We start from the raw sequence: 15,320 nt of genomic DNA on the forward strand, positions 1-15,320 counted from the left end.
CCCAGGTCCAAAAACAGACGGGCTTGTTAGAACTACTCTGCAAGTTAGATGTCTTGTTAACCTTTGTTTTATTTGTCGTAGCTCTGTTAGCATATTAACATGTCAGTGTCTTTTCATTGTGCAAAATGTCGCTAATCGATGCCGCACACTAGCCGCTTTACTGTCTTGTCACGGTGTTTCATCCACCGATGTGCGCGCACGTGGTCAGAACAGAATTGTGCATTCTTCCGCTCGTCCGTCTTCCAGCCGACCACGTGTTTCTACCGATCGTCCGTCTTCCAGCCGACCACGTGCTTCTTCGAGCCAGACACATATCGAGGAAGTTGAAGAAGAAGAGGAGACACACAACGAGGCCGCGGATCCGGACTTCATTGAGTTTGGGGCTTCGCAGATGGAAGACGCTCCGCAACCAAGTCAACCTACTCAGTCGATGGAAGAAACACGTCAAGCTAGCTCAAGGAACATCCGACGTCCTGGCTGGCAGAACACTCGACAGGACTATGTCACTAAGGGCAAGATGGCTGCGAAGAGAGGGAGGAATTGAAGTACACACAATGGAGTTTTGTGAACTTGGCTTGTAGTTTGAAGTATGAACTATTAGTGTCATGTCATGCTAGTATGAACTTGTCTTATGGAGTTTTATGTAGTTTGAAGTATGAACTATGAACTTGGCTTATGGAGTTTTATGTAGTTTGAAGTATGAATTATGAACTTGGCTTATGGAGTTTTACGAACTATGAACTTGGCTTATGGAGTTTTATGAACTAGTGAACTTGTCATGCTGTTTAGACTCTAAATATTTCGGTATAAACTGTAAATATTTGGTATAGATTGTCAATATGTCATGCTAGTTTGAAGTATGAACTATAAACTAGCAAAACAGGCCAAAAACGTCAGCCTAGTTGGCGTTTCTAGTAGAGTCTGCAATGCCATGCAATCATGGCGTTTCCAAGCACTATGCAAACGCTGCCAGAGAACAAGTGTGGCACCTACTGGTTTAAGGGAACGCCAATGCTTCCTTGGCGTTTTGACAGGAGGCAGAAACGCTAACAAGGCTGGCGTTTCACGTAGAGTCTGCAACGCCAGGCAACCGTGGCATTTCCTACCTATATGCAAACGCTGCCAGACGACTAGTGTGACATCTACTGGTTTAAAGGAATGCCACAACTTCTCTGGCGTTTTGACCGTGCTTCTCACAAGTCTCATGAGCCATTTCTAGTTGTCTTGGTTCTCCACTGACACCTAAGCAAATGCCACAGGCAACACCTGATCATTAGCATCATGTGCCATTGCTATCATTAGTGTGCCCTTGTATTTGCATGTGAGGCATGTTCCATCTATAGACAAAATCGAACGACAATGCTCAAAAGTTGCAATGCATGGGCCAATCGTCCAAAAGGCACAACGAAACACTCCTTCAATATCTTGGACATACTCGTACATTCCAGGGATTCTATAGGCCATCACGCCCAGCAAACGGGGTAGCATGTTGTACGCCTCTTCCCATTCACCGTACAACATCCTAAAAGCGACTTGTTTGGCCTTCCATGTCTTCCTGTACTTGACCTTATATCCAAACCTCTCGTAAACCCAACTCATCAACAACTTCACTTTAATGGTTGGATCCTCATCTATATGTTTCTGGTATTTATAACCGATGAATTCCGAGGTTAGCTGACGATGTGTCGTCGGTGCTTCATCAGTCGGCGGTGTGCATTGGTGAGTTGCACTGCAACTACTTATCTTCCACCAACCATCTTTCCCGAGTCTTCCATTGACTTTCCATTTGCATTCTTCTACCTCGCATTTCACGGTGTATTGCTTGTGGCAGTCCGAGTGCACAACTATGAAAGGCCTGTAGTGTTTGACGACATACTCACACAACCACATCTTGAATTCTAGCATGTGCTCAAACATCGAACCTTTCTTTAGGTAAGACGTAGAAATCGCGTTAGGTGTGCTACTTGGGAATATTCTAGCCTCAATTGTCTTGCTCATGCCACCATCGACTATAGCCTTATCTGCAAGGCTAACATCACAAAACAAGGGAACTTTGTGATCCCTACCGGTGATTTTTGTATACCACTCCGCTTCTTTCTCAGTGAAGCCATCCTCGTCCAACTCATTCACCGGGCCTTCATCATCCGACTCATCCACACAAGCACCCTGATACACAATGTGAGGATCCATGTCATCATGCCTTACTTGAGCCTCTACGTCACCAACAATGTTGTGGTGCCTCTCATACTCTTCGTCAGAGTCATGACCATCATCTTTGATCGGTGCACTACCTCCGAACTCATATTGGGGATACTCATTGGCTTCCATTGCAACTTTATGCTCAACAATAGGTGCCACACCACTATACGGGTTCAAATCATCTACTAAGGGTTGGTTCAAGTCAACATGAAAAAGAGGAGCATTGACCACCATACTAGCAAACACTTCGAGTGACTTGACTATCGAGGATGCAACAACCTCCTTGTATGCAACCCAATGCAAATTGGACTTGATAGGCATTGTCTTCATTCGACACTTGTGTGCCGACCCAACATCATATCTTCCTAATAATTCTACTTGGTCACTTGGATCAACCCACTTCAATCTTATCCGAGTTTCTGCCACAACCTCTTCATAAGTAGGACTCTCAAGAAATGTCAACACTTCCTCATATTTGTCAACAATATCAACATTCAAGAATGCCTCTTTGTCAACATAACGAATATTCACAATCTTATTCATCTAAAAAAGGGAACAAAATTACCAATGTTAAGTATTACACATTCCTAACAAAACAACTAACAAAACATTACCCAAACCCTAACCCTTCTCCATCCAAATTAGGCATTACCCAAACCTTAACCCTAACACTAAATCTTATCAATAATCATAAACCAACTAATACAATGCAACATAAATGGAACAACTATACTCATTAGTAGATAAACTAACAACATCTATACTAATTATTGCAAAAACTATACTCATTATTAGGGCTACAACACATGAGAAAAAAACCCACCCAAATAGATAATTCCAACCAATAAAAAATGAGGAGATGAAGAAGATTACCTCAAGCAACGCAAATGATACCGGATCCACATACCAAACTAATCCTTTTGAAAGGATTTGAGAGGGGAGAAATGGGGGAAAAGCGGCTGCAGCTTGGGGAGATAAGAGAGTGAGAGTGGTGGAAGAAGAGAGTGAGTCGTGAGTGGAGGGTGGCCCCATAATAAATAGGCAGGAAGAAACGCCATAGCTTTTTGCGTTGCACTGCTTGCCAGAAACGCCAGACAACCATGACGTTGCAAGGAAATAAAAACGCCACGATAGACTGACGTTAGGGTGGTGGTAAGAAATGCCACACTTGAGTGGCGTTTTGTAGTGGGACAGCAACGCCATGGCTTGTGGCGTTTCACAAAAGGTTAGATCGTGATTTTTTTTTTCAAACCGGGTTCATTTTGTGCATAACTTCAACAAAAAGGTTAGAACAGTGAAAAAATCCGGAACGGTACCAACTCGTACATTACATTAGGATAGGAGTAGAGAGATGCATCACAATAAATAGACTATCTTATAATCGAATATTGCTTTTGGCTCCCGAGCTCACTGGAGGCCTTTAAATTCAAACTTCAAATTCAATGAAAATTTGTATTTTAATGTTTCAAAAAATTCTGAAAAAATACATAGATAGATGAAGGTATAATACACAAGTGTGTAAATTTTCAGAACAAAATACGTTGAAATGAGGGCTGTGCAAAAAAGACAAATCTGAGGTTGTTTAACACATGTTACTATTCATCATTTCAGACCATGAATTTGTCTTTTTTGTACAGATCACGTTTTAAAGTAATTTGATCTGAAATTTCACACACATGTAGGTTACATCCTTACATACATGCATATTTTTTTCACAATTTTTTGAACCATAAAAAATTGAATTTGAATTTTTCAAAAATAAAGGCCTCCATGAAGCACAGCCTCCAAAACACCATTCTCATCTTATAATACTCTATAATACGGATGTAATATCATACATTACAATCATATGCATGATACTAATAAGATATGATGCTTTCTATTACAACCAGCCTTATTTCTCTTCAGGTTTGACCTGTCTGTGTCATCACGAATTTCAACGCATTAGGATTAAAGAGTTATCTTCTTCCTCAAGACTGAACTTGAGAGCCACGAAGAGGCGCAAACCACTTGAAATTTTTGTCATTGTTTATAAAAAAATAGTTTTTATTCATTTATTTATTTGCTTCCTATTTATCGAGCTCACTTGAGCTCGGGAGCAGAAGGACAGTTTCCTCTTAAAATCTACACCGGCAATCTCCAAGGCCGCGATTGTATGTTGGAGGAATTGATCATCCAACTGATGATCAAAATTAGCACGAATTAGAAATGCCATCGAATCAGGGAAAGATAAGAGGTTTGGGTAAGAAGACAACTGCTGCTGAGATTGGTAATGACACGTGTCAGACTCATAGACAGGTCCAACCTGGAGAGAAATCAGGTCCTCGTAGAATTTTTGCCCCCTACCCAGACTTGACTAGTAGGTTAGTATGATCGTTTTACATTATCTAAAAAATAGTATCCTAGTTTTACGCTATGAATACATAATTAACTTTTTCATATATATTTTTTGATGTATATTTTACTCATATACATTGTACAATTTTTGTATACAATAAAAACATTTTCTATACATATTTAACTTATTTCATATGTGTGATTAACATTTTTCCAATTTATATGTAAAATAATTTTTATAATAGATGTATGCAAAAAAGTTATAAGCAAAATAGAAAAATAAACAAAAAAAGTGAAAGAAAGGGACGAAAAAGTAACGTTGAAAGGCCTGTTGTCCTCGCTTGGCCGGTCTGTCGCATGAAGCGCGACATACTCGCACCCATGTATAGAGTCCACCGAGTACACGGCTAGCTTCTAGTATTACACCCAGCGCAGGACTTGCAAGTTCGAACGATTACTAGTTTTTTTTTCTATTTTAATTTTGCTTGCAAATTGAAATGTCCTAAATACAAACATTTCATAAATTAACTAAATTTGTTTTAAAATGTTCACCGTACATGTTGAAATGTTCACACAGAGTGGAAAAATGTTCGAGCAAACTTTATAAAATTTTGATAGGATTGAATTTTTTTTCATACCATTTAAAAAATTGGCATAATTTTTTATAAAAGCTGATGACCTAAAAAATCATGAGATTATAATTGGAAAATACATGTTTGTGACATTCTTTTAAAAAACAATATACAATATATATTTTTGCCTAACTTTAAAAAATGGTTCCTCACATTACAAAGGAATGTTCACGTGATTCAAAAATATATTCATGTACATTTTCTAAGAACAATTATACAAAATTAAGAAATGGTCACATAGTTAAAAAACATTAGTCGGATCATTCAAAGAAATGCTCATAGTGTATTTGACAAAAATGTTTAACATGTATTCAAGAAAAGTTCAAACAAGTATTTGGAAAAAAATCTACATTTTGAAGAAAAAATAATGTAATTTTAAATAGATGTTTCCTAATATTCATAAAAAGCTCTACTTTAATTTCATAAACTCAATATGCTCTCGAATGTTCTACGATAAGCTGCACCTAGAAAAATTTCCATACACTCTAGGAATTTCTTTTTTACACTTGCCTCTCTAGAACCACTTTACAGATATTTGAGCAAGCCCAAGTAGACATGAACATAAATACAGTATTTTTGTGTGTGGGTAGTTTGAAAAAGGAAATAAACCAAAAGTTACACATGATAATTAAGTCATATTGCAACTATGAACGTGGTTTCTACTTTGATTAGCAGTGCACAGAACAAGATGTCTTGGGCATAGCTTTTTGTCACACTTATTTTGTGACGCCCGCAACGCAATAGTCTTCCAACATACGTATTCAGCTGGCCACTATCATCTCTAACATAATTGGTGTTGTAACAATTGACATCCTAGACTACAAATTATAGTTTGTGGAGTATATAGCAGTCAAAACTTGCAAGGCAAGAAACTTTATGTAAGTTTTTGACTTTGACTTGATCACACACAAAAAATACTGGGAATGCAGTTTCTTATTTTACCTGCATGAATTTGACTTGGTCACTACTATTCGGGCCGGTCAGAGATCCGGGTCAAACGAAGAATACATTCGTTTTGTTCGGATTTGGTGTGGCAATGGGACGGCGTCCGTCCGGATTATTTAATGCGTTGGTGGTGCGTCCAACGCAGAACGCACGGCCTCATTTTGTGTACATACATTTCTTTCGTCGCATTTATTATTATTTTTATGAACAATTTTTTTGATACATTGGAGTATACTCATCAAATCTTGACTACAATACAAACCCAAAGAAAATAAGAACTATAAAAAACATCTTAAAAGATATTCAATTTTCATAACTGCTTCCATAAGCTGGATTAGTATTTTCTCGATCCCTGCTTCATTGTTGATTAGAGGATTTTTTATCTTGCATGCTTATTTTTTCTTTAAATCTAAAGAATTAGACATTGCTTCTTCGCATCTAGTCTCATCTCTAGTCTCTATTCTAGCAATAAGTGTACACATATGTATCAAATTTCATTCTTTTTTTAATACCAAAAGTTACGTCCTTCCTACACAATAAAAAAAAAGTATAAGCAAAACGCGCCGAATCCAGGCTAAACTAGCACATACCCCATCGTTTTTGCACTTAACGAATCCACATCCTAAATGTTTCAGCGTTGTAGACACGCGGCGCACGACCTTTCATGAACATTCGTTGCACTTTACGAGCAGCAACGGTGTGCCGACAAGCCTTTGGGCCAGCACCGAGCCCAGACGACGAATGTCGGCGTATTTATCAGCGAACCGACGACGCAGTAGCTCCGAGCAGCTAGAGGTGGTGTCAATACTTGCATGGGTCCTCGGGGCGTTATCGGGGTTGTGCGGTCCGCTACCCGGCCAATCCATGCCACGGCGCGGGCCCCAACAATTGGGTGAGCTCAAATCCGGACGGATTCACTCCAAATCAGGCCGCCGGATGCGCTGGAATCAGGCGGTCGGGGTTCTACAACTCGGGTGTCGAGAAAACGGGAGCGACGACAAGGGTAGGGGGCGAGCATGCGGTTGTTCTAGATGCGGGTTCATTAAACCCCTCTTAATCATAAAGGCACCATGAGCCCCAAGGAGAGGGGTTTATCAATGTCTCAACTCTCAACGACACGTGGAACCGAAATCTCGTCCCTTCCTCCACGAGCTCAAGGGTGGCGGGATGAGGATGTCGTCCATAAAACATAGGTATTCTTGTCATTGCATCTTCAAGGACAAGGCAAGTGGCGAGAAGGACGAGGTAGCCGGCGCCACCGACGGCATCAAGTGGGCGAGAAGGATCATCAAGCTTGTACAGTTGTGAGTTGTGACGTTGTGCAAGGCAACGCATAAGTTGCCGAGCACGCCGATGGTCTGTCCCAGTACCCACCGGCGAAAACACAACCCCCACCCCCCGGAGGCGTAACAATAATCCTAGTTAACTGAGTTTCGCCCCAGGGCCGGCCAGACCAGCCAAGGTTTCCCTTGACCCCCACTAGTAGAAATAAGGGCTTTCGTCCCAACTCGAAAAACACATTAGTCCCGGTTCCTTTACGAACCGGGACTAATGTTAGTATTAGTCCCGGTTCGAGCGGCAAAGGCGCCGGTCGGGCATTAGTCCCGATTCAAATGGGACCTTTAGTCCCGGTTCGTGTCTCAAACCGGGACTAAATGGTTTGGAGGATTTAGTCCCGGTTCGTGTCTTGGACCTTTAGTCCCGGTTCGTGTCTCGAACCGGGACTAAAGGGTTTGGAGGATTCAGTCCCGGTTGGTGTCTTGAACCGGGACTAAAGGGTAGACCTTTAGTCCCGGTTCGTGACACGAACCGGGACTAAAGGTGTTCAGATTTTTTTTTTCTGTTTTTGAATTCTTGTTTGTAGTTTCTGTTTTAAATTGCTTATATCTTTTAGGATATTTGATGTTTTTGATTGATTCTTTTTGCATTAGATTCAAAATTTTGTCTAGTTTCTGTTTGTGCCATTAGTTTTCAAATTTGAATGGTTTAAATTTGCTTCAAACCCAGTTTTTGAATAACTTGAGTTTACAAATAGTTTTTAATTTAATTCGTTTTGCTCCCACTCATGTGTTAGATTGTTGTCATAGTAAGATTTATTTGATTATTTTTAGAATAATTTAAATTAGAATTTTAATTAAAGAAATATTGTTTTGCTTATATAGTTGTTTTAGTCATTTAATTGTTGTTTTTATTATTATTTTTAGTTAGTTCTTTCTGTAGATTTTAACATGTTGTAGTATGGTGCATATTTTAAAATCCTTTGAGATGTTGTTAGGTTTTAGTGTCTAGTCGGTATAGAAATTTTGAGATACGAATTTTGACCGTTTTTGCAAAAAAAGGAAAAAAAATAAACGGCCATAACTTTTGCTTACGACGTCCAAAAAAAATTAATATATAAAAAAAAACTAGAAAAAATGGTACTCGATTTCACCCGGGCTTGCCCGGTGAAGTTTTCTCACATGCTCAAAATTCCAAATGGAAAAAAAGTTTTTTCAAAAAGAAGTCTTTTCCAAAAAAAGAAAAATAATTTTATTTAAAAATATTGGGTTGTTTTCATTGAAATTCACTATTATTGTTACTTATTAAGTTTATTTTAATAATTGTTTGTAATTCAAAAAATTAAATCATGTGACATGACATCAAGACCCAAGTTGTTTAGGATTGATAGCTTACTATTGTTAGGAAAACAACAAGTGCACACTTGGCAACTAGGGGCGATAGATCCAGAAAGTTAAGCGTGCTCGGGCTGAAGAAGTGAAAGGATGGGTGATCGGCCGGAAAGTTAGACGATTTGAAATAAGTGATCCACACTAGAGCAGTGAGGATGGGTGATTAGAGAATAAATTGTCAAATAATTCAAAGATTAGAAAATTGAAATAAAATTTAAAAAATATTCAAAAAAAATTTAAAGAAAAATCTACCTTTTCGGATAAAAAAAACAGACGGATCCTTTAGTCTCGGTTCGTAAGTAGAACCGGGACTAAAGGTACTCCCTGCGAAGCTGCCACGTGGAGCACCTTTGGTACCGGCTTGAAACAGCACCGGGACTAGTGCCCAAATACACCACGAGGGCTAACCACCATCGGATCCGGTAGACGCAAGCCATCGGGACGTCTAGAGAGGCAGTAGGACCAAGGAGAACCTCCAAAGCTGACGCAATAGAGCACCACACCGCAATCGGACTCCAGCAGCGACACGCCGCCCGCGCGGCCGAGCCCACTGGACAGTGTCTCCTGCGGACGACGCCAGCCGCCGGACAAAGCCACCTCGCCGGCTGGGCCGCCGCCCATGAAGCACAGGTCTTCGATGTGAGCCTCTGGCCCACAGGCCATGAAGATCGATCGGAGCACCGAGATCCAAAAAAAAATAAATCAAAAAGGCGTTCTGACGTACATACACATAACAAAAAGGCTTCCTAGTAGGATCAAACATAACATACTCCAGCTTTTAGCAACTGGCAACCGCAAACCGAACCAAACTTGGGACGTGGAAAGGCGGAATTTCATGTACTAGGAATTAGCCAATGCAACGTGGGTGAATGAACAAACAAAACCACACTTGGAATTTCATGCACAACACACTTTGCCCTCTTGTCATCTTCGTAACATAAAAAAAAAAGGAGCCCTCTCGGCCATTTTTTTTTCACGTGGATTTGCTAGCATGTTCCACTACGTGCATGATCGGTTTTTCGGCTCCATGCCATCGGTGAAAAGACGACGCACTAACGCACGTGCCATTGGCAACATATACATTAGTTGGCTCTAAAATGTTCTATTGAGCTGCAGCTAGCACCTAGACTAAGGTTCATATTATCTAGGAACATATATTTTCTTACACTCATTTTTCCATGTCTTCTTTCCAGATATTTGATCGTGCTTAAATGGATGTGAACATATATAATGTATGGGCAACACCTAATTTGTTGTACTTCGGCTACGAAAATAGATCAAAAAATTGTGAGGTTAACCAAGTCATATTGTAAATGGGAACATGCTTTCTATTTTTGTTTTATTGCAATGTGCAACCCCGTTCACAAAATCTGACACCATGGACATATACACCTGAAAAATAATTAAATATATATAACAATTGATGTTGCTTCAAATTTTTAGATAGCGAGTTTAAAGATCGTATCTGTTGAGGTGTCTCAAAATAATTTTCTAATTACTACTCCCTCCGTCTCAAAATAATTGTCTCAACTTTGTACTACTCTAGTATAAATTTGTACTAAGCTTAAGATATTTATTTTAAGACAGAGGGAGTATAATTTATTGGGTTTTATACATATAATAAATGGTTAATCATATATTTTGGGTATCATATTAATATAAAGAGTGACATGATTTTGTGAAACTAAATGACTAAGTTAGAATATTCTAACATGAGGAGACACACATTAATATAATTAAACATTTTCGTTAGAAATGAGTGACAAATCACTTGTGAATATGAAGTTTATATTCGACAAATCATATACTTATGTTGTAATCATTGTTGTTGAGAGGACGGTTCATAATATAAGTAACTCAAATAACAAGGATTCGTCCATCCGCGTCTATTATGTATGCATATCCACTTATAACTCTTCTCTAATTATGCTAGAGTACAAGTTTTCGCTACCAAATATGGAGTAAACACCTCTCATGTACTCCAATAAATATTAGTTAATCATACATGTGTTTCCATAAACGACGATCAAAATATAGACACTGAACAAACATAACTATAATTAACAATATTTATCTCGCGTGTTACTTATGATCATGTTGTGATAAATATAATCTTATTGGTACATTTTAAACGAAATGGGAAACATATTTTGGCTATGTTGTGATAAATATGACGATTGAAAATACATAGTTTGGTACATGCCTTGGCTAAGAAAATGAACCAGAAAGTTGCATGGAACAATGAAGGTAGTCGTTCCATGATTAGGTTACAACCTCTTTTTCATGTAATGTATCGTCTTTGGTATAACTGACCATTAGTGTCGTTTTACACATTTTGATATGGTCTGAAAATAATATGTATAGATTTGTGCCAAAAAATATTACTATTTTACTGGATTTTATGATTATTTTCTAGTCCTCGTATTTATGTTTTGAATGTCATTTTAATGTCCATAATGTCATCATTTTGTGAAATTGAAGGACTAAGTTAGAAAATTCAGCCATACATAGAGCCACTCAACTGAACTGAACAATGTTTGTCGATGTATGAGGCAAGAAACCAGAGCATGTGAACCTTCCATTGTCGGTGGCGGAGCGGTTAGCACCGTACATGGCTACAACTACTAAGCTTCGCTCACATTCATATCTCCTCAGGTTGTCTTATTCTCCATCTCCTCTCCTACCATATTAAGGACACTATAACCGCACCTAATTCCTGCCCTCACAGCGATTTGAGTTTTTGGCCGTCCATTATATTGATCTGGGAGTTCCTGGCCGTCGGATTTCTTGTCTAAAGTCAGCCTGATCCGCATACTGTGTAAACTCGCTCAGCTGTCCTATGGGCTGCTACTCCACGGACCGAAACGGCCTCCTTTGGTGCATTGGGCCTCGGTGAGCCGGTAGCCCATTCGAAGAGGGAGGCCTACGAGCGACAGCATCTACTCCAGCCCACAATCGAGCCGAAGAGAGGAGCAGCCAGTACCGCTAGGATGGGCTCGAGTCCAGCTGGTGTGACCGGTTCCATCCATTGAAGACGGGGTGAGGGATGAGATCGAATCCAACCGGTCGACCCCAGCGACCGGAGGAGCGGGATCTGGTTGGAGGAATCACGATGCATGTGAAGAAAGTTGGGGGCGAAGGAGATAATGGCAGACTCCTCGCCTGCTTGAAACTGCTCTGCTCTCCTTCAAGCTTGCAATCATGTCCCTCCTCTGCTGGAAACTGCTCTGCTCTCTTTGAAGCTTGCAGTCATGACGTATTATTCATCATGGCTGGTAAAGTCGCAAACCTTTGTTATGCCCAGTGGTATTATATAATGCTTCCCTCTCTGGCTATCTATGCAGACCCTACTCAAGCATCTATATCTTCCTCAGCGACCGACGCCCCGTCTGATCGAAACGAGAGACATACGGTCGCTCCGCTTGAAAAGAGAGACATATGGTTTCTCGACGATGTGGCGGAGGGGTGGAGGTTCGTCTTTGCCGACCCTACGACATTCCTGGTTGCTGATGTAGGTCGCTCACCTGACTTAGGGAAGGCGTTGCGGCTGTTCGGTGAAGCGGGCAGATGAAGCTGATATGCTTTGTTCGTAAAAACAATGCATCATCAGTTCCTGGAAGCGCTGATATGTTCTACTCGCCGGCGCCGTGATTAATGGACTAAGTTACTGTTTCCGCAACCTGCAGCTTTTTCAGTATATGCACCTGTATATGTTTCTTTGATGCTCTCCTGTCTCGTTCTTATGGTTCTCGTCTAGCTAGGTGGTCCCTCTATCTTCATTTTTATTTTCCAGTACGATCACTTCTTTCACCCAACAATTCCGTTGTGCTAATTTCTTTCCAATCTCAAATTTGTACATTTGGTTTTCATCCTGGTTCTTCAGGCAACTTCTGATGTTTTGCTCTCATTTTTGGTTTGATGAGATTTTCACTTGCAAAGCTACCGCCCAGGTACATTAGTTAGTTCCCATGGGTTTGGATACCTCATCTCTTCACTGACTGCATCTCTTCATGTTTCCAGATTATGCATTGGTCTAGAAATACATATTTAAAGTAAATGGCAAGCTTTTACATGAAGCACTTTTGGTGATCCCAAGTAATTGCTACAGAAAAGTATAATATGATATTGAGGTTCATTCTCTTCCTTTCTACATTTCCTTGAATAATGTGCGTTCAATTAGCTCAACCAGATAGCAAGGTTGAAAATTTTCTAGCATCCTTGGGATAGAAAATTAGTGTACAGATAATATGATATTGAAAAATGTTCTAAGTGCTTGTAAATTTTCATCATGAGATCACATTCGTGTAAGGCATGGCAAAATAAATAAATCAGTTTTTAAAATGCTTTCAAATATAGCATTTTCAGAGCATCGTTTTTGTTTTTTTTGTCACACCTTACTCAAATGTGATCTCATGATGAAAATTTGCAAGCACCTAGAACTTTTGTCAAAGTTCATCACAAAAAAAAAATCAGAGTATTTTAAAATATTTTTTTTATTTTACTGTTTATGCGGGTGCATTTGAGTTCGAGTTCAAATACTCCACATCCGCTTGAAAAAGGGTACTTAGGCTTGATGCTAAGCTCTTCTCAGGGGCAAACGGTATTATTATTTTTGGTTGCTTGACACTACAAACTCTTGGCATTTAGTTAACTATGTACCGTCCTATACTCATCCGTACTTATAGCTGAGAATAGTAGAGGTCTTGAATAGTGTGATTAGTTATTCTATAGTCTGGCTTCAGTATCTTACTATTATAATATGTTGTAATCTAAATTAATCGATTAAAAAACTAAGGCTACGAGACCCATTTGTTTTGTTGTGTGTTCGCTCAGCAAGGAAGAGCAACAAGAGGTACTTTGTAGTATATTGCACTATACTGGTAACATTTGTTGCCTTAAAACATATTGAAACATTCTGCTATTTGAAGTTTATTCATTTAGCCTGCTTGTGTGGTCTCATATTTTTGTCGTTGTGGACTCTGGCTTACATACTATCCAATTCTGATCATTTCATTTTAATCCCTGGACGTTCATGGCCGTGAGATCGTTGTTTCATATACTACGCACGTGAGCCGAATGCCTTAAGGGACACTAATCTCTTGAAGAAAATTGCAGTTCGCTGGTTCATTGGGTCGTTGTCAACCAACCCATTAGAACATCTTCAGCCATACGGGATTGGTCCGTTCTATTGGCAACCGTGATAGATATGAAACTGGAGCGCGACCATTGTTGGGTTTAGGGTTTATGGGCAGTTAACTGAGGTTCCTAGAAGACACTCTCTCCCTTCCGGTAAAGAAATGTGTTGGACAGACAGAACATCCTTTCGAGAGAAAGAGTGAATGGCACCGTTCCTGTGAGGGAGATGGGAAGATGTGCACCAAGGAGACGCGAACGTTCCAGTTTATGTTACTTACGCTAACACATTTTTCACTAACCCTCCAATTCTATTGTAAAAATGGACGGACGCGGCAACGCGCGTCTTGAATGATCTAGTTCTAGTCTGAGATTGCAACCAAGGATAGAACATATAGCACTCATCCTTTTGTGGTAGTGACTATGGACAACACATATGATGTAGAAGTTTACCCCAACATCGTCGACTATGGATATTGGTGGTCAATTTTGTCGGCTGTTAATTATATAGTACACCTAATAACTATCTGCATATTGATTACGCCCGTAGAATGAATATGAGACTCATTCACAAACCATCTCTACAACTAGTGCCAAATAATGCTAATGTGCGGTATAACATCAATGGAATGTTTGGGGCCAACCACTAGTGCTTAGATTCAATAGTTGTGGAAAATAGTTCATCATATTCCATATGCGTTCATGACACCACTGGAGTGAGCTTATAATGTTGGATTGTACCATTCATATTATAACCCTCATTCACCTATGCAGCAGTCGTTGTCACGCCGACATGATTGACATGCCATCCAAATTCACAAAAGCCTTGCAATGGCTAGTCTGCAGTTGGTGGTAGAGATTGTGACTCATGTTGCTTCAAATTTGACAAGGTAATTTTGTCCATTGCTCAAGGACATCTGTCAAGACATGATCAACCACCAATTGACTCCCGGTGCTTTACCACTCAACTAATCGCCAAGACACCATGTGATACCTTGAGCTTGAGAACAAGGGAAAACCAGGCCAAAACAATCATAGGTTGTGAGCACTTCTGAGATGATTAATGTGTTGGAAATATGCCCTAGAGGCAATAATAAATTAGTTATTATTATATTTCCTTGTTCATAATAATCGTTTATTATCCATGCTATAATTGTATTGATTGGAAACACAAATACATGTGTGGATACATAGACAAAACACTGTCCCTAGTAAGCCTCTAGTTGACTAGCTCGTCGATCAAAGATGGTTATGGTTTCCTGACCATAGACAAGTGTTGTCGCTTGATAACGGGATCACATCATTAGGAGAATCATGTGATGGACTAGACCCAAACTATGTACGTAGCATATTGATCGTGTCATTTTATTGCTATTGTTTTCTGCGTGTCAAGTATTTATTCCTA

The sequence above is a fragment of the Hordeum vulgare genome, chromosome 7H (assembly GCF_904849725.1).
Source record: "Hordeum vulgare subsp. vulgare chromosome 7H, MorexV3_pseudomolecules_assembly, whole genome shotgun sequence".
NCBI classification, from domain to species: Eukaryota; Viridiplantae; Streptophyta; class Magnoliopsida; order Poales; family Poaceae; genus Hordeum; species Hordeum vulgare.